Source organism: Maniola jurtina, chromosome 3 (assembly GCF_905333055.1).
Source record: "Maniola jurtina chromosome 3, ilManJurt1.1, whole genome shotgun sequence".
In the NCBI taxonomy this organism is placed as follows: domain Eukaryota; kingdom Metazoa; phylum Arthropoda; class Insecta; order Lepidoptera; family Nymphalidae; genus Maniola; species Maniola jurtina.
This window is the reverse complement of record NC_060031.1, coordinates 5,778,765-5,800,966: the sequence shown is the minus strand read 5'-3', so window position 1 is coordinate 5,800,966 and position 22,202 is coordinate 5,778,765. Positions and strand designations below refer to the sequence as shown.

Genomic DNA, 22,202 nt, shown 5'->3' with positions numbered 1-22,202 from the left:
AAATCGATATTGTAAACGTAAATGTGATTTACTTTTTAGGCGTTATTCATAGCTAATTACTATAGCTAATGTAATTTGTTGCGTGGAATACTCCGTGATGGGGTGTGCATAGTCACCTCTAGAGGTGAGCTGGCGCCACCCGAGTGCTCACGAGGAAAAGATTTATGTAAAGACTTTTGTTTGTACGAGTAGTTAAGCTTGGGGAGGCTCATCTACATTTGCCTTAATTCACACCAGATATCTTAAGGGTCTTGTATATGTAGATTCATTGGGTTTATTAGTAGACACTAATTGGAAAATACGTGTATGTTTTAGTTGACATAAATTCAGTTTGTATTATGGACGATTTTACAACTAAACAATTTACGTCCACAGCTGAATATAGGTCTCTTGTAGGGATTTCCACACACCACGGTCTTGCGCCGCTTGCTCCCTGCATTCGTTTGATGTCGTCTGTCCACCTAGTAATGGTCTTCGAAGACTGAGCTTTTCGGTGCAAGGGTGCCAATCTATCACCTTATTGTGCGCCTACATACTGCTCTACTCGCGCAATTAATTGCGCCCGCGCCGCTGCACTAGGTTGCTTGCCTTTGCAACGCGATGGACATCGAAACTGTGGCAGCGTACGCGCTTTTGCATACTAACCGATAAAATAGGGAGCGATGGGCATGAACCAGGAACATGCGAGCAACGTGGCCACACTACGTCTCTGCCTCAGTTTCTCGGTCCCTTCCATGCCGCATGGGCAGTGTGTGGACGGGGGGTTAGGACCCAAATGTCTATCCGTTTTTCAAAATATATGCCCTGCCTGTTGTCACTAACATTAATGATAGAGAACTTTGCATGGAATTTTAGACGAGAATTTGTTAAACCAATGATGAACAAAAAATCAGCAATTTTGTTCACTTTCTCATATGAAGGTAATGAATTCGTTTTGTACTAAATATTATAGCTAAAAAGGCTATAAAGAATAATAAGTATGTATAGTTCTATTTAAAATAACCAATCTGCAAAGAGACTTTTAGTAAGTACAAAGCAAAAAATCACTGCTCAGTAGTAGGTATTGTCATTACACTGCTTCGCATTTACGGCGAAAACTCTACCTTACAACTAAGTAGCAGTCGCGCAGCAGATCCATAACAAAGTACGGAGTACCCTCCTTTTGTCTTCCTCGCAACAGTTATCTTCAACAAGACGGAGGAAAAAACGCCTCGTTTTAAATTCGACGTGTCTACATACATATATTTTCCTTTGCAATTTCTCGCCATAGACACATCATCTGGCGTGAGTTTTTGTTGGGACGTAGGAAGTTTCTTTGTCTTCGCTATGAAAGTCAGAGCAGTAAGGAATACCCAGCTCTCGGGAGAGTTGTGTGTGGGCATTGTTTCGGGGAATCTACATCTAGACTTTTATTAAGCCCCGCGACGTGCAACACGTGGCTACGGCTAAGTAATGAAATCGGGCTTTTATATAATTATTATAAAGTTGCTGTGGCGCAGTTCAATCCAAAGTAATGTTATGAATGCAAACTGTGTCTGACTGTCTGTCTGTCTACTAGCTTATAACGGCTGGTCTGTTTAAGCAATTTTGACGAAACTTGGACGGACGGAGATAGCTTTCATCGCGGGAAGATGTAGGCTACTTTTCATTCCGGAAAATCAAAGAGTGAATATGAGATTTCCAAAAACCCAAATCTACTTGGATGAAGTAGCTGGCATCATTTAGTATTAAATTATGTTAAAGCCCATATATATTATTAAATAACTGTATGTAATTAATAGTATTGATTTATGAATATGTATTACATAAAATTATTGTAGTACCTACAAAAGATTGACCTTAACCATTTCGTAATACAAGTACAATTACATGTTTAGCTCGCTCTATACGGATAAGATAATAAAGCTTATGAATTTTAAGCTCCTCAAATACTAAAATTACACTTGTTTGCGAAGGAATAACGCATATATTATTACTACTGTAACCCTAAGCTATTATATTTTATAAAGGTCTAAATAATGTAAAGGCCAGGGTAAAATTTATAGCGGTCAAAAGCGAAAATAAATTTGAAATGTAGGTAAAACACTCTTACCATTGCTTTGGGTTACCATTTAGATTTCTTGTTAACGAGTTATTTAATGAGGTGAAGAGGCGAGAGTTACAAATAAAATATTTACTTACTCGATAAAGTTACGGAACATATTTTTGGTCGAGAAAATTAAGTTCCAGATATGTATTATCATGTTTACAGACTTTTGACGGACTATTTTTGATAGTCCACGACAAGTGGTGGAAAGGTTAAAGGCCGATTCACACCAAGCATGTACACGTGACACGTGCGTAGTGACGCGCGTGAATCTATAGACATAACTGCACGGCATGTCTCATACAGTTCCTTACATTACAACGCAATGGTACGCGCTACGTCTACGCTTACGCAACGCCTACGCAGCCTGTGTGAACGAGCTCTTTCTCGTAATGTCAGTTTTTATCTAATAAAGGAATATCTTCTGATGTGGCTGCGTGTTTGAACTAGTTTGCAACATAATAAAGAGTAAGTTCTGGAGGAATAAATGCGTCGCCTAAGTTCAGCATAGGCTCTTTGTCAGATTTCGGTACAATGTAGTCTCCGTATTATTAGCTCAATTAATCATAACTTTGTGTTAGTGAAATTCCTCTGGGCCCATTGGTGCAGGCTCACGAAGGCATGAAATTGGATCGCGAAGCCTTAACGTTCGCTTTTGAAATTAGGACGGAGTTGATTTTGATACTATGCCACGAGTTAATTTTCATATAAGAAATGTAACATAACATATTCTGTGTAACCTATGTATTATCATATAAGAAAATTTGTTCATAATATGAATATTTACCATACTTACTAATATAAAATTACCTAATCTTCAGTGATGCGATGACGTAAAGTTTCGTCCAAAAAATGTTATTCATCATAACTCATTTTTTAGAAAATAATTTTACTGAAAATAAGTGTTTATTGCAATATAAAAACACTTCAGCTTAGGTTAGGAAATTTTGAATAAATCATATATAATTTGTAAATTACATTGACATCGACGGTAAGTGAACTGTAACTACCGCTTTTTTGCGTTTAACATGCACCATAATATTAATTTTGTTCATATAAAATGTAGGGCATCCGGACCATAACAGTGAATCTATTGACATCTCGTTCATCAAAATCAACTTAGGTACTACAATGAAACATATATAAATACATAGGTATATACGTAGACTGCTAAAATCATAACCCTTCCTTTTGGCTTTGCTGTCGTCGTGTAAAGAAAAAGGGGTTATTGAAACCATGAGCAAACTTGAAGAAATAAATAAAGTACTTATGTGAAACATAATTAAAATTCAGTTTATTATAATTGTAACCTGCAACATGTTCTGACAATAAATTCCTACAACATATTCTGATATAATAAATTCCTGCAACATATTTTGATGTAATAAAATTCTCAGTTCCAATTAATTACTATTCGCTGCACAGAGCAAAATTAAGTGCCCGAACAAAACAAGCGAGAACCGCCATGACAAAATGTGAACGGAGAATTATGATAATAGTTTTAAAGAGTTTAGAAGCGCCGAATTATAGTACAAGGTACAACTGGCGCTACGGAACCTTCGTAGAGCTACGCTGGATGCTACGCCGCTACGCCGTAGTCACATCTTTATTTATGCGCTTGCATAATTTAGCATAGTTTTTGTTAGCGAATTTATTATCTAGAAATTTCAGTTTGGTGTTAGATAAACAACTATATTATAGTCATATTACCTAAGGTACTTTTATGGCTATAAAATGAAATAAAAATTGCAAATTAAGGACATTCTATATAAAACTAGCTGCATGGCTGCATTTTCGTTTGCGGGAATGTAATTTTTTTAAATCCTGTGGGAACTCTTTGATTTTCCGGGATAAAAAGTATTTTTATCCGTCACCAGGATACAAGTGCTTAAAGCAGCTGAGCGTATAAATAGTATTTTGTAAAATCCTTTCTGCACTTATATAGAGGTAGATATATATGTTTCTAGAAAGCGTAATACAATTATTATTAACTTGTAAGTTTATGTATTTAAAAAATCGTTAATTCGTGAGGATAAAACCGTAAGCTGCAGCTAATTTTACATAACTGCAACTCTCTGACAAAAAAAAATTAGAATGCATATTTTAAGACAAAAGTTTTACTATCTGCTTTCAGTAACTGTTAATTTTAAAGATCATTTTTCATTAATTTCACCGTAAAATTGATTTAGATGAGTGCCGAACAATTTCAGATTTGTTATTACAATTACACTTTAAATTTTATATCAATTAAATTGGTTTACTCAATGTGCGCGATGCAAAACAAACTGATTAGGTAAATCAACACTACAAGCGTTTTCGATTACGATTCCAGCCGAAACGGCAGCTGCTTAATTAACATAATCCGGTTTGGAAATAAGCAAAGTTAATTTTGTATAAACTTTAAACATGCCGTTTTAAAATTCAGACAGCTCAGCAGTCGCCAACGCACCGATCATTTCGAATACGTAGCCATTTTTCAAAAAGCGATTTCGCAACTACATTCATTTACACTTAATAATTGTGTTCGGTGGCGGCTGCTGACTCATTATCATATAAATGAGAGAGAAAAAGCAACGGTCAGCCATTAATCAGGGGAATGGAGCAACAGCATTGACTAATACACTTATCAAGTTTAATTCAATAATCCGTGGCGCCCGCGCCGCTGCCGGACTTTTCGTGACGTGAAAAATAACTGCGAACGAACGCACGACCTCACACACTAATCCCAATTAATTGCAGCGCACCTACTACTTGAAAGTTACGAGCTTGCTTTCTGTATATTTTATTTTTTGTTGCAACCCGTATTTCCGGCTATGCATCGAAATTATTCAGTCTGCTCCTCGAAAATTAGATATGGAATTCTTTATTTTAAAGCATGGAAATAGAAATTTAAATTTAGCAGTATTTCATAGTGTGTATACAAACTTGTTTCATAAGACATAATTGAAATCAGAGATATATTTTTTATATTAGAAGAGACCAACAAGAAAGGTATAAGATAAACTCCATGTCACACCAACGTCGAGTAAATGTAGGTATTTTATATGTCTTTTAAATACCAAAAACAAGTTGTGTTATTTAGTACAAAAAAAAAATTACTTAGCTGTGTCCTACTGCGTCTGAAACAATGGCAATCAAATTAATCATGTGACAAGTTTTTGATTTTTGTCGAAAAGTACATAGTATCACTACTTAAAACGGACATCAGAATCACAATTATCTGACGCATGAAATTCACTTAAAAAGAATACAACTATTGTATTATATAATTATTTTCAATATTAACTGCTAATAAACCAAGTTGAAGACAGCTTTTCAATGTACAAAGTTTTGTTAAGGATCCTCAAAGAAGTTAATCTTATCTTACGATAAAACACTGTTATCTTGTATAGTTAGGCAAAGCCTGTCAGTCTTCGACAGTTCTCTGATCATTAAACTTTTAGCTTTTTGCATATTGTTTTTTTACCTAACCCGATACTATACTGTACTACGAACCCAATTTTATTTTTTAGGAACAGAGTCCAGTTTTTTAAATGCCTTTGTTTTAATAATAAAAAACTTACCCACAAAACCACTCTTATTAATCATGTAATAAGTTGTCTTGATTTCTCCCTTATTCATATTTATCTCATATTAACAATTTTGAGTCTTTAGTTTCCCTTCTTCTTCTCAACCGTTATAAATTAGGTAATTCACTTTCACTGCACGATCTCTTCTTATGTTCAATTATTGTATTTAAAACGTAACTTAGATATCTATGTAACCACAAAATGATCTATGTACTTATTGTAAGTACTGAGATCCAATATTGCGAAATACTTTCACTTGGATACATCCCGTCAATCACTGAAATGACGGCTATCAATAGTCAAGTTTAGAGTGAGGAATATAACAAAATAAACTATGAATAAACATTTATACAACTTTAGTACTTCACTTATATATCTATTATATTGTTTCTTAATTTCTTTAAATGTGAATTTAATGTATGTTCGACTATTTATTTATTTTTCATAACTCGGCCACTAAACCGATCTTGACGAATGGCACGAATTTTTTACATCCTGAAGATGAACATAGGACTTTTTTATTTAAGAAAATCAAAGAATTCTAATGCTATTTAAAACAAACTAAATCTGTCCAGATTGAGTCCCAGGCATGACTAACACAAAATAACTATTAACAGAATCCTATACCGATTTGAGGGAATGAATCAAATATGTACAAAAACAGGTAAAACTGTGCGTAAATTGGTATAATCTTAAGCTAATAAAAAGTTGTAGATATATGCTAATACAATAGCATTTCACTATATTATTGCGTCGAGTAGTGGTATTTGATTTTGGTCTGCTCGGATCGCGTCTTACAAGTATGTTGCCACCGTATATTAAAATGAAACTAAATGAAAGTTCTGATAAAAAATTCTGCGCCAGCCTCTATCTCCTGTCAAACGCTATCAAACTTCCTTCAACCCAAAACTAAGAAAAAGCAAACATGCCAAAAAGTCACTCCAATACAATGCCGAAGTTTATTCGGTAGATCGGAAAAAACCGTTACAAAAAATATGACGTCTGAAAAATTACACGCATTCACAAATCATACGGGCCCTCTTTTGTGAAAACTTTCGGCGCTTTCAAAGAAGTTTAACTCGTTCTTAAGCCCTCAAATTTCTTTTCTGTGCGTATACATCTATTATTCTGTTTGTTCTTTACAAAATAATGTAAGTTTAGTTTGTAAATCAAATTAGTTGACAACAAAGACAATGGATCTGTAACGCAGGCACGGTAATTTGTACTAGATGTCTGCGGCAACGTTCGGCGAGGTTTGGTTATTTAAAAATTCCGTGGAACTCTTTGATTTTCCGGGACGAAAATTAACCTATATCTGTCTCCGAGATGCAAGCTATCTCTGTACCACCGGCTATGGCGCGACTTCTTCGGTGTGGATTTAGGCTTTATGAAAATCCCTTGAGAACTCTGTAATTTTCCGGGACAAAAAGTAGCCGATGTTCTTTCCCTGGATGCAACCTATATTGTACTTGAATTTTATCAAAATCGGTTAAACGGGTGGATCGTGAAAAGCTAGTACATAGACAGACACACTTTCGCATTTATAATATTAGTATGAACATTAATACGGACATTGTGAGTTGTGACTTACAAACCCTACCTGTATAAATAAATTAAACAAGTGTAAATTAAAAATTTATAACACCCCCGACGATCCAAAGTATTTGAGTTTTCCAAAATATCATTTTCAAATAAATAATTATGTATTTAGGCAACGTCCATCTTGACAGCTTGACATTTGTCTATTGACATAATATTATGAACCTAACAGTTATCTAACCTTCTTTTCTACAAGAAAACTAGAAAAGAGCTGATAACTCTTAAACGGCTGAACCAATTTTTTTAGATTATAGCTAAGAACACTCTCGATCAAGCCACCTTTCAAACAAAAAAAAACTAAATTAAAATCGGTTCATTCGTTTAGGCGCTACGATGCCACAGACAGATACACAGATACACAGATACACAGATACATAGATACACAGACACACAGATACACACGTCAAACTTATAACACCCCTCTTTTTTGGTCGGGGGTTAATAAATAGAGACTCAAATATTACCAAAAAGGTGATAAATATACATCCCCATAAGGCACTGACATACTGTCACCGCTGTGAACCGAGGCCGGATTAATCGAAGACTGCAGTTACGATTAGTTGATGATTAATACTCGCACGGCGACGCCATCTGCCGAATTAATTGCTTCATTTCCTTTAGACGGCACCAAATGGAATTTTGTACAGTCAGCAGCAAAAATGTAGCAAGATATACAGAATAGTTGAAGTCCTCCAGATCTTTTTATTAAAATGAAACTAATTAAACTGAACGTTACACTAATACTTGTTCATAAATGTTCAATTTTATGTGATGCAAAACTTAAATTCACGCTTCGATTAATTTTTGATGTATTATTTTACCCATAAAAATATATAGTTATTTTTTATTAACATTACGTACCTACTAAAGTTGTGGTTAAGTTTATTTTGAAACGTTTTAGAAAAGACGCGTCACTTTGTCGTTTTGTTCCATCCGTAATGTGCGGGTTAATATTACTCTATACTAATACTATAATTAATTTGAAAGTGTACCTATCTGTCTTTTTCCTTTTCACAGCTTTTCAATCACATTTAATTCGTAGATAGCTTACTTTACATACATAATTTCAGAGACGTATATCCTTGTTTTTTCCCACGGGATTTCAAAAAACCTAATTATCCACGTAGTTTGTTTGAGATTGAAGATTTGATTAAAAGTTAATCCAATAATTTAATTAATTCATGCTAAATTTAAAACTGACACAATCATAATATTTGTGTTTCAGACAGTTAAAATTTCCCATAAATCTTTTGTTGCTAACTGTACTGTGGTTCAAACGTTCAACGTTTTTGTCTAACTCCATATGCCCGTTTACGTGTTGTAGACTCTGATTTAGCATGTTACACCTGAATTTTATTTTTTCGATAGGTTTTCTATTTCGGCAGTCCATTTTGAATCGACGCGACGACCAGTTTGAAATGAACTGACGATCTACATAACGTTAAGAGCTTCTGAAAAAATAACAATTTTTTCCAGTTGTGCTTTTAGGGGCCATTAGATAGTTTTTGTTTAGTATTGAGTAACAAAAGGCAGAGTTCTCGAATATTTTTAAACAAACAAAATTTAAATTTCAATATTTTGTACTAGGTAAACTTTTGTTTCAAATTTGTTTACTTTTAGGTCTTTATTCGAGCACAGACTCAAATTCCAGTTGAATCTTATTTTTAGACACAGTTTTATACAAGAAGTTTCTGATGTTTTACGTTCTACTTATACTTGCATTTACACTATTAGGTGAAATAATAGCATTGACATGTAGTCAATAATAATTCTTCATCGAAGGAAGGTATTCAAGTGATAAGTAGGTATTCATGAACATAAAAGGCATAGGCATTCATTCTTACCTTTCTCTGTGAAAAAAGCCATGCTTAGGTCTGTTTATGCGCTTTTAAATTGTGAAAGTTTTCTATGAATTGATCCAAAACTGTGACAATTAAGCTTACTAAAAAATGGTAGTCAGTGGAGACTGTAACTGTAATATTATCAAACGTGCATATCATACTTGCAACACTTACTTACAGCTACAGATATACTTGACGCGACTTTGATGTTTTTATTCATCCCAAAATCGCTCGACGCGTCTAAAGAAGTTTTCACTTCAATGTTATTCCAAAAAAACAACTTTTCTAAAGCAATAAATAAATAACACCGATTATCACAAACAGAGGCGGTTCACCGAAACCTAAAGTGTTCTTAAACAAACATCAAAACGATAAAATCAGTTGTCACTGCGGTTGAAACTTGTTTTTGTAATTAATTTCTGCTTGAAAATTTAATAATGTCAGCGAGAAGGCAATTAAAAATGGATTATACGCAAAAATGAAGCAAGTAGCTCTTTGGAGTTGGAATCAAACCAGGGTAGATTAAGCACTGGTCCAGGGGATTATGGCAGAAGCAAGTGGTAATGAAATTTGCCCGGAGGAAACCGGCAAGGCTAGGCCTTAAGCCCTGTCCAGGCAACTTCTGATTGTATTTGATGAGAGATTTATCTGTTTCATACTATCATTTCAGCCGATCATGTAATCACATTGATTTAAGTTAGCCCTCAGAAAATGAACCCATTTTGTTTAAAATTTTCCCGGATTAAAAAAGGCTTACGGGTTCATTAAAATTTGAAATTGCCTTTTATTCGATACGAAATTTATTAATAAGATTTTGTTATGAACATTGGTGCTAATTATGTTGTACAAAATCTCGTAACTTAACTAAACTGACAGGTATCAAGCCTATGCCAGTCTCTAGGTTGCAAGTTACCTCTGCACCAAATAAATAATGCCCGCGACTTTGTCTATGAGGTTTTAAGAATCTTATGGAAACTTTTCCGGGACAAAAAGTAGCCTATGTCCTTCTTCTATGGAATGGTACCAAATTTCCACAAAAATGGTTAAACAGATGGGCCGTGAAAATCTAGCAGACCGACAGACAGACACACTTTAGCATTAATAATAGTAAGTAAAAATGAAGTAAGTGGCTCTTAAAAAAATATATAATAGGTACCTACTGACTACTGACGAATAGGATTTAAAAATAATTACAAGTTAGTTACAAGTACTTTTGAATCGTCAAATGCATCTATCACTGGTTCGGAAAGCCTTTACCTACCAGAAGAATCAGCAAGAAACTCGGCGGTTGCTCTTATCAATGATTTAATATACAATATTATACCATGTATAAAATAGGTACCAAATATAATGCCAAAAATAATTGAAACACATATCTATAGCAAACTAAGTAGGCTACTTAATGTAATCAAAAAAGTATTCTGTATTCCAGTGGTTTACTTAATCTTTACCCTGATCTTTAAGTACTTACCTAGTTATATTTTTAAACAATATCATCACTAAACTCTTTGATTATTTACATCAAAAAACAATGTTTATTGTTGGTAATCTAGTTATTTCATTAACGAAGTATAGTCACGAACCTTTAATCTCTTAAATCTCTAATTTAAATACGCCAAAATAAACTCAACTTAAATTGTGACAACTCTGATTAAATTAGCAATAGAAGTGGTAACTTGAAAAATAGCCCGTTTAGTTTGTAAAATTAGGGTACCTACATTTGGATATTACTGCGTACGTACTGCGATATTACGTCAGCGTGTATTTTTATTTTTTCCTGAATGAATGTATTTTATTTCCTTCTCCAGATACTATGTTAGCTTTGGGGCATAAAAATGTAACAAAAAATGAACATTCGATTAAAAATACTTAGGTACCTATTATCTCGCCTAGTGACTCTCTCGTTTGACTTAACCAGTAACTTGTTCATACTTTAAGCAATTTTCACTATGTTCTTAATTTGAAAACGAAATACAACAAGTGTAAATTAAAAATTTATAACACCCCCGACAAGTGAACAGTAACTAGAAAAGAGCTGATAACTTTCAAACGGCTGAACCGACTTTCTTGGAATAGCTAAGAACTCTCTCGATCAAGCCATGCACCTTTCAAACAAAAAAAAACTAAATTAAAATCGGTTCATTAGTTAAGGAGCTACGATGCCACAGACAGATACACAAAAAAACACGTCAAACTTATAACACCCCTCTTTTTGGGTCGGGAGTTAAAACGCGTCATGAAAGGATACCCAAGTATACCTAAGTACTAGATGATGCCCACGACTTCAGCCGCGTGGATTCAGGTTTTTTCAATCCCGTGAGAACTATTTAATTTTCCGGGATAAAAGTTTCCTATATCAATTTCTGAGACGTAAGCTACCTCTATACCGATTCCGTATAAATCTGTTAAACTAAGGGCTTTTAAGAATCCCATGGGAACTCTTTAATCCAAATGAAAAGCTAGCAGAAAGACAGACAAGCAGACAGACAGACATATTTTCGCATTTATAATACTGGTATGTGTTGTTAATATTTTGTAGTATATAGTAGTGATAACATAACGACTAGAGCAAAACATCTCAAATATGAACAAGCAGATTGTACAAAGGTCTACGGTCCCTGAGGAGGGACGAGTGTGTAAAGATAGTCAACCAAAGCCCGTTACGTCACTGAACATTGTGATTCGATTAGATATTCCTGTGTACCATGGCCCTTAGTGATTCAAAACCATACACTGGATTGTTTCTCAAAAGGGTGTGTGACACGCTCAAGTCAAATACAGAGTTTATTTATTGTGAACATGACAGAAAGCATTGGTACTGGTTTAGATAAATCGATATAGGTTTTTGGTTTAACTAAATTGACTTTTAACTACAACTTAAACAACTACCTCCAACTACAACTTAAACAACTACTTAAGAACTAAATTGATTTTTAACTTTTAAATAATAAAAATTTAACTAAATTAGTGCCGAGATTAAAAGTAACAATGAATTATTATTAAAAGTACGTTAATTCAATATATCACTTTTATAAACCCACTCTTAAATCGATATCTATGAGAAACGTTTAATTGCTGGGCAGAAGGTTTAAAATTCTTATATTTTGCCAGTAATAAAGTATAATGTAGGCGCGACCGAAATCTTACGCCAAATAAATACCTTCCAGTAGATAAGTGAATTAAAAAGACTTACCTTATAATATTGAACAACAAGGAACAAACCCCGAAAAAACAAAGAGAAAAGGATTCCCGCGACTTTGTCCGCGTAGATATATGTGTTTTTAAATCTCTTAGAAACTCTTTGATTTCCCAATATAAAAAGTAGCCTATATGTCCCTATGCAAGTTTTTAACTATACCTATGAAAAAAATTACGTCAATGTTCCGTTGCGACATTATTGAAAGGTAAACCAATAAACTAACAACCAAACACACTTTCGCCTTTATAATATTACGGGTAGTGATAGCGTAAAGACGTTGTCTAATAAGCAACTATCGTTCATAATAATGTTCTATTGTCCCCGAGGACTGTCAACCAAAGCCCGTCGTTACGTCAGTGCGGATTGTGATTCGATTAGGAACTGCTATTCGTCCGCTTAGGTCTTTAACGAGTTGGAACCATACAGAGGACCGTTAGGAGCTTGTGCAACATTTTTCAATTGGATTTCATTTATTGTTTTAAGACATATCAATTCACCTAGTTATCTTCCACTCAAATAGTCAATATAACTTTCTCTTTGTTCTAAATTTAATAGTTATCATTTTGATAGTTTTTGATAGTTTTTTTTCACAATATAGAACGTACAATAAAAATATCTAAATACATAAAATGAAAAGTCCTATTTGCTGACTAACTCACTCGCACATCCCAAACCCTTGGACCTAGAAAGTAAAAAACTGGCCAAGTGCGTGTTGACTCGTGCACCGAGGGTTCCATGCTTAGGTATTTTTCCGACATTTTGCGCGATAAATCAAAACTATATAAATAAAAAACTGTTTAAGAATTTAGAGGTAGAGCCCTTTCAAATTGTGATACCCCACTTGGTAAGTATAGTTATCTAGTATCTTACTTTGGAAATTGAAAATACTAATTATTATTTGTTCATGAACACACTTTAATTATTTTTTTTGTGATGTAACCACAAATTCACGGTTTTCGGATTTTCCCTTTACTTGTGCTATAAGACCTACCTACCTTCATGATTCTAGGTCAACGGGAAGTACCCTACAGGCTTCTTGACAGACACGACAGACGGAAAGACAAACAGATCAGATCAGAACAAAGTGATCCTATGAGGGTTCCATTTTTATTTTGAAGGTACGGAACCCTAAAAATCCACATAGTTACTCTTTATGGTGTACACAAATATAAGGCCGGTTTTTGAAATTCCCATGGGATAGGGAATTGAGGGTTTTTAGGTATATTTATATTCTCACCGAGTCAAGCCGCGGGTAGACACTAGTCTGATATATTATTATTTTTGGTGACCGCTCTGGCATAGTGTTATGCGCTGTAGTGTTATAAGTCATAGGTCCCTATCACATTTATCACTATTACAAATATTAACGAAATTTTTGGTTTTTTTTTTTACTGAAACAAGACACCCATTTTTAAAATTTTGTATTTTTATTCAGGTTGATTGATCTTCGAAACGGTTACACCAGTTCGACGAGATTTCCGCAGGCAGAAAACTATGCACAAAATTATCTAGGCTCCTTTTTATCCCCAGTAAACAAAAGTTCCCACGGGATTGAAAAAATCTGAATCCACGCAAAAAATTCACGTGAAGAATTCACAGACAAAGGTAGTCTGTAATATTTTAAATTTCAGTTTTAATCACCGTCATCATGATCAACCCATCACTGGCTCACTACTGAGCACGGGTAATGAGAAAGGTTTAAGCCATAGTCCGCCACGCTGGTCAAGTACAGATTGGCAGACTTCATTCACCTTTGAGAATGGAGAACTTTCAAGCATGTAGTGTTCCTCTCGATGTTTTTTTTTACCATGAAATCAAGGGAAATCGAATTGCTTAAAACGTGCATAGGTCCAAAAAGTTAGAGGTGCGTCCCGGAACCACACCCTAGACCTCCCGAGAGAGGTGGACGTCCTAACTACTAGGCTATCACGGTTCTTTTGATCATCTAATCAGCAGTGTTAATCATCCAGTACATATTATAAACACTGTACATCTGTAGAATGTATAGTATCTATAGTCTATCTAGCTTTAGCAATTTTTCACGATATCTGGAGATGACGGGGGGCTGACATTCTTCCATACTGTATATGGCTCTTGCCACACGCAGCACATAATTAATCATGGCTCGTACACAAACAAAAGGCGTTTCAGCTCTAGTACTATCACGTAAGATTCTAGCCCTATGTAATCCCAGATCTGTATATTCTGACCCAGTCGCAGGTAGATGCTCTTTTAGGTGTAATACACACGCTAGACACAATAGTCTTTTAAAATAACCCAATCTATTTATCTATATCTATATACTTTCTAATATTATAAATCCAAAAGTTTATTATATGTCTATAGTTCTACTACTATAACATTTGAAATATAAATGTGTGTGTTTGTTACTTCTTCATCTCTCTACTACATAATCATTGCACTAAAACACAAAGCCACACCTGCAAAAGGATCTAGTATACTTTTTATCCTAAGAAAACAAACATTTCCCAAGATTTTTTACAAAAAAGTCGTGGGCAACAGTGGCTAGCTGGTAATATTTTTCACAAGACGTTTTGATATCGTACTGGAATGCTTGATAGCTTGCCTACACGGCTTTGTCGGTAGGGTATGGAGGAGTAAGCCACAGCTGAAGAATCTCGTAGTTTTGATCAATTTAGAAATTATAAATCATCATCATCATCAGTCTATCCATAATGAACGTCCACTGTTGGACAAAGGCCTTCCCTAAACAGCGCCACCACACCCGGTCCTCAGTCTTCCTTATCCAGCCACTTCCCGCCAGCTGCGTTATAAATAGTCGGTCCATAGTTGAGCAACTTTGAATTTGTGGACAAGGCCGTTTGTCAGTGTCCACGTTTCAACACCATAGGTGAGGAATTATAAATAGATACCACAGATTAGGTATGCGCTGATCACCGCGCCAGAGAAGGTCGGCAAAATATACATTTTTATTGTCTCGCCTAATGTCTGCGGTCACCCTTATTTTTCATATCTCTGCTTTCGTGCCGCGTACCGGTGATTATTTTTAATTTCTACCGCTCCGCTGTCGGAAAGCATGTTGTACAAACCGTTTTGTGGGCTTTTTTAATGAACGCCGCCAAGTTACGACTTTGACGTTTGCTTTGACATTACGCTGGAACCATCAGCGTATGTTACTGCCGCTATGGCACTCAGTGTCGAATAAAAGCGTTATTATTATTTCTTTATTTACTAGCGCGGCGACTGGACGGCACTTGCACTTATTTTAACGTTTCCGTTGGGGACTAGCTCAGGTAAGGGGAAAACTGGTGACCTGCCTCTTGAATTTATATTTTGCTTTATAAATAATATCTATAATATGGAACAGTAAATTATGCCAAACTAATTCAAGTGCTGTTTATATGAATTTTTTGGTTTACACATAAGTAAAGCCTCAAAATTCTTGTACTGATTATATTTTAACAAGAGTAAATTGTTATAATATTATCTTAGTACTTACGTAGAGTCTGTTCAGTGATTTAGTTAATTCTTGGTTAGGGATGCCTAATCAAATTTAAAATAGGTACAATCTATATTAGCATCATACCTAATGTAGCTATTATCTGTCTTTATATTATAAAACTAATTATTCTAAGTTATTTTTTTTTATAAATAATATACTTATAATTGTGTGAGATCTGAGAGTTAAGGCTTGTTACCAATGCCTTTTACTTATAATTAACTTTTATTTCTCATCCACATATTATAAATTACGTACAAATACGTTATGTAGCGAGGAATAAAATCTTCAAGAAATGGTTTTTGTATAAAATTTATAAGAATTGAGTGAACCCGCTCTACCATTTATGTTTTTGTTACAAACATTGTTATCAAAAGCGATACCTGGACGTTTTATTGCTGCAAAATAAAATAAAGCAAAACTACAGGTAGACGCTTTTCTCTGTAAGTGAGTTTTCTATTTAGTGTCACTTGTCTTCCCTGGAATTTAACGATCTCGAAGATACAAGTGAAATCTCAGGCTAAACTATAGGCGATGTTAGTACAAGAACTGTACTTTTAACAGTTCAGGTTCCAGGGATCTTAGTTTGTTATTAATCATTATAAATAATGTCTAGTAAAAAAAAGAATCTCTTGAAAGGTTAAAATGTTACTTTATAATATAAAAAAATGCAGTAGGACCTACTTTGTCCCTAGGTACCACCCAATAGGACTAATTTTCTTATAAAGCTTTGCAAAGTTAATAACATACCTGTGCACACGAATAATCATCACAAATAGCCAAGTTTGTTTTGCTCAAAACATTGTTAAGTTCAAGTCAACAATCAAAGGAATTATTGTGACAACAATCTTATTGTAAGCAACTTTGATGAAAGTTATTTAGTCAAGTTTCTTTTATAAGAAAACGAATTTTACGAAATCAAAAGTTTTTGCACAAAATGTACGCGCTATAAAACTAGAATGAATTCAATAAATACTTGTCCCCTATACCATTACTTAACAAAGGGATATCTGAGATTATCAAAAAACTATCAAAGTTTTGCAATTCTATGCCAACTCTCTATATTGCATTCGTCAGTGTCTCTAAACTTTTATTGCTACATATGCAATAACTACTCATAACACAATCTCGACAACATAGTTCTTCACGAAACAGAAACGAAACCGCATACCGACCACCGAAACAATTTTAAAATGGAACAAGGGTGCCTCATACTTTGCATGGAAATACCGAGACGTCAACGTTTACAAATAACTTCTTGCTCCCGTCGAGCCACTTTTTGTTTTCCTCTTTACCGAAAGTTATGACACAAATATGAAAATATTCAAATTGAATCACAGCCAAATATGTTAGTTGTTGAGCTGTGAGCGGCCGAGTGGTCGCTGCATACCAATCGCTAGCCCACGGAGAGTCGATGCAAAGGAGGCATCAGCTACGCCGTAGCAGGTGCTACGCTTAACGAATACGCTAACTTACGTGCATTCGATTACCATTCGATATTCAAAAATGTCGCGAGGATCGGATAAAATAATCCATTTTATTTATTGCGCTGTCTTTATAAGCGAATGTAAACATTGTTAAAATCAACATATCTGAGAGGAACATGAAAGCAATTTTTATTTTTAATACAACGTAAAAAGAATTACTGTGTCATATAAGAAAGTAGTTTATTTTAAAAATTGATATAAAATAATGTATGAATATCTATTATTTTTAAGAATCAATTTAATAAAATTAAAACAATGTTGATACGTCAATTATGTGATCTTTGAAGGGTCAGGGTTACTTAAACTGTCCATAATTTCAATAAATCAATGCTAATTGGAGGTAAGAGTTCGACAGCCGGTTCCATCGCAAGAATATTTCAGAGCCGCCGCGGTGATAAATCAAACTCGAAACCGTAATGAAAGCGAACGGATCGCGTCGCGAGGAGAGGGAGGAAAAAATATCACGGAAAAAATCAGGTGCGTCCCCCGGTCGGTGCCGAGAGAAAAACAGTCGGGCGTCGCTTGCGGGCCGGGGGGGCGGCGGCGCGGCGGTGGGGTGGGGGTGGCGGTCGATGCGGGGCGGGCCGTGCGCGCGCCGCCTGGCGCGTGGGGCCGTTCGCGTGGGACTCTCCGCTCGCTCACTCGGCCGCGCCGCTCCTCTCGCGCCGACGCCGGCCGCGCCGCGCGCTCTCATCACGTGTCCGCTCCGACTTTACATGTCCAAAGTGCTCAAGTCAGTGCTCCCGATCGCAACCGCGCGAGTGCTCCCGCAGCCGATCTCCGAGCCGGACCCGACCCGCACAGCGCTCAGGGTTAGTACGCGTCCAGCAGACCAGCTCTCGTGATCGATAGCGCGCGTTGCGAAAAGTTTATTTCGGGAGCGTAAAGTTTGTCGAGTGGAGTGCGCGCCTCGGATGCACTTCGCGGGGCCGCGAGTGGCCGCCGTCGGCCGCGCGGCGCCGTCGTGTCGCTCTCCGGTCGCTTTCGACCCTCGATAAAAACAACAAACAGATAAACGACCTGACCGTGCAAAAGTATTCAGTGCGAAAAGCGTCCGTTACGCTCCTTTCGAACGGATCCAAATCAGCGTACGGCCGTAATGTTTTGTATTAATGTACGAAATTTTACGATAAGATAAGAGTTGCTAATAGCTAGAAATAAAATTGTAGGATTGCATGTAACGGTGATATTAACTGTGAATTGTTCAAGTTTAGGGCTTTTCTTAAACATGCCGGTAGGTTGTTTTATGGGAGTCTAAAATTGGGGTGGTATTAATTGACACTTTTCCGTCAGTGTGAGCGTGAAAAAGTTTGAAAATTTTACGAAAATAGTGAAAATTATTATTAAATATTAAAAATACAGGTAAAAAGCAATTAATAAAAGTTTGAGTGTTGCCTAAAGTTTCGAAGGAAACAGGTATGTACTGTAGTATGGCAATTTTTTAATAAAAAAAAATTGTCAATATATCTGAAAAGTCATAGTTTTGTAGAAATAAATAGAGCAATATAGCAAAGTTTGATATAACTCTATTACCTTTCAAGTAACTACTAGATTGTGCTAACTTACTCCTGTGCTTCACGTGAAACTGTCAGTGAAAAAATGCAATATAATTTTTATTGAAATGCATTCAATATTCTCAATTAGATGATGAAAATCACCTGTAGCATTGCTGTTGCTTTTGTTTCTTTCACGCTCACACAGCCGGCCGAGCAAACTCAACCGCATTACTTAAATACGCGCCAAGAAATTTCTGTTACGAAAATATTTTTAGCCAAGTGTTATTCTTGATTTATCGCACAGGCGTTCGATTAATTTTAATACATGCACAATCCATTTCTGCAGTATTTCATTTTAACGGATGCAGTTATTATACAGAGATTTCATTTCAAACGCGCGATTCCGAGAATCTACAATTGCTACGAAAGTTTAAACTGACGTTAAAGTTCAAGATGCTTTTGAAATAAGACAAATTTTTGCACAATTTAGAGCTTTTCACAAGTTTTGAAAGCATTTGTAATTTCCTAATGGAAAACGTCTGACATCAAACTATTATCATATACTTACAATAAAACTATTAGGGAGTAAAAAAATGTCTCAAATGAAAGTTTAATACGTACCTAATATATAGAAAAATTCCCATCATAGGTATTTTTAACCCCCGACCCAAAAAGAGGGGTGTTATAAGTTTGACGTGTGTATCTGTGTATCTGTGTGTCTGTGTATCTGTGTATCTGTGTATCTGTCTGTGGCATCGTAGCGCCTAAACGAATGAACCGATTTTAATTTAGTTTTTTTTGTTTGAAAGGTGGCTTGATCGAGAGTGTTCTTAGCTATAATCCAAAAAAATTGGTCCAGCCGTTTAAGAGTTATCAGCTCTTTTCTAGTTTTCTTGTAAAAAAGAAGGTTACATAACCGTTAGGTTCATAATATTATGTCAATTGACAAATGTCAAGCTGTCAAGATGGACGTTGCCTCGATACATAATTATTTATTTGAAAATGATGTTTTGGAAAACTATGATACTTTGGATCGTAGGCGCGGAATAGTCCAAGAAAATCGGTTCAGCCGTTTGAAAGTTATCAGGTCTTTTCGGTCTTTTCTAGTTACTGTAACTTCACTTGTCGGGGGTGTTATAAATTTTTAATTTACACTTGTACGTTAAGGTTCTAATATTTGATTTGCGTGACTTCTCGTAAAAGTCAATCAGTTTATGTTCTGTGCATTAAACAACAATCATATTATTGTGTAAAGGAGTAGCTACATAGTGGGTATTGTATGGGTGACATGGCAACGTGGAAAGCGTGATTGTACAACTGTATCCATTGTGATAAACACTCATTTTTCCATGAATTTCCCTGTAATCATTGTAACTTTTAAAGGGCGAGATGTAATACATATACCTAATAATAATCATAGAGTAGGTATAAATAAAGCAGTAAAAATAAAGTCACAATCCAAGTAGGTCTGTGTATTTTCTTAAAACTTCCAAACGTGAATCTTAATGTGATTTCCGCCATCATTTAAACATTTTACGAGGAAGGTTTATACGTATACCGAATAGGTACGTTCATTTGTCTATACATAAGTGAGCCTTACTGGTAGGTAAGGTATACTATGTTACAGAAGTAAATAAGTATGTTATATCACTCATGTGGAGCTGTGGCAATAGAGCTGTTTATATCGAGATCAGTTATAATAACAATGCTCAAATAATCTTGTCTAGAAAGTATACCTACTGTGACAAAATATATGATGGAAAATGTTTACTCGGGTATCCACTAAAGTAGGGGACCACCAGAATGAGGTATTATCGTGGCATTATCCGTTTTCCCATTTTGTTCCCCTTATCATAAGAAAAGCTAATGGTGAAAGAATAAATAAAACTTTTAGTAACGAAACGTGAAACATTTAATAAATGTACCTACTCTTTTAAAAGATAAATAACTCATGGAAAGCAGTAAAAAGTTTAAAAGTATCATACGAATTCAGAATACTCGAATCTCTTCTAAAATTGTTTTACTGTCCGTGAAACAATAAGATTGCACTTTGTAGAACAATGCGTAGGATATCTCATAGAGAATGCATGTACATTGAACATTAAGAATAATGGCTATGAAAATATATTTTAGTATAGCATTATAATATTATACGTGTATACTTACTTCACTTATGTAGGTACGAGTATGTGCTATAGATATAACATGAATATTAGCATCCTTTATAGTAGAAATTGGTCTAGACTAAGCAGTGCGAAACACTTTAGAAGAATTTTTTTGTAGGTAGATACATGTGAATAGGTAGAATATGTAGCAGTACTTAGTTATGTATGTAGCTACGCAATTGGTAGAACTTAGTATTATACAAAGATGAAGATTTGTGATAGCTTAATTAGTATAAAAACGTACATAGTTCTAGGGATTAAAAACCAAATACTTAGTGTACAAACAGAGAAATAGACTCGAGTATACATACTGTGATAGGTACTTAAGTACAGCAAATATAGCATAGCTAGAGTGACTTTGTAGCTTTAAGCACATAGACTTCCTTTAAATAGTAGAGACTGTGATTCAGAGTATTTATCCCTTTAAAAATTGAAGGTAGTGACCTATATAAAAATTGACGTAACAAAAACGTTAAATATTTTCTTTCAGGTTGATTAATACTAATTACCTTCGTTCCATCCATAATAATTTTTTAAAAGTTGAACTGCTTTTTATTCACACGGCCAAACAGTGGGCGTCTCGTCCTAAGTTTTGTCACTACGTCATTGTACTTCGTAGTTCTTACTAACTTTGATTTAGCAGAAAATAAGGATTATTAAAGCGAACGCCTACGTCCGTCCACCTGGCGGTAGAGCTGATATTTTCCACCGCGCGAGATAATTAAATAACTACTTAGTCGTCGTCTAAACCGATGGAAATCTCTTGCTATGACATAGATCTCTTCTAAAGATTTCCACAAACCACGTCCACGTGGAGTGATAATGTTATCTAGAGGTAATTTATATTATAAAGCTTGATCACTTTTTGTCCATGTAAAAATATACCTATAGTTCGGGACAGGTTGAGATGGCAATCGAGGTATGAGGTAGCGGGACGCCCCACACAACCACACGTCACCCGCTCTCGCCCGCACACGGTTAGCGCGGGGGTTGTGCAGCCCAACCCGATTGCCATCTAGACCTGTCGCGTACTATACCTTGCGTTAGCGCAGACGCTGAGCAACAGGCTGACAAACAGGTGATCGATGTATTGATTACGTTTTTGCCAGAAACGTAAACTGTTAAGTAAGCAAATTTTTGACACACTCGTCAATTCTACCTCTTTTTTCTGCAAAGAACTCTAGTCAAAAATCTGTACTTACGTTGCTGCGGTAGCTAAATAATTAACAAGCTATTACTTACATCAAAGTACATTTAAATTGTTTGGATCGCCGTCAAA

At 35.4% G+C, this 22,202-nt stretch overlaps 1 protein-coding gene and 1 pseudogene across 5 annotated transcripts in view; both read left to right on the top strand.

Moving 5' to 3' along the window:
* Positions 1–22,202, top strand: part of LOC123880913 (RNA-binding protein Musashi homolog Rbp6) — a 656,888-nt gene that overhangs the window by 376,654 nt on the left and 258,032 nt on the right. The gene's annotated exons all lie outside the window — the stretch shown is intronic.
* Positions 17,679–18,079, top strand: LOC123880915 (annotated as a pseudogene).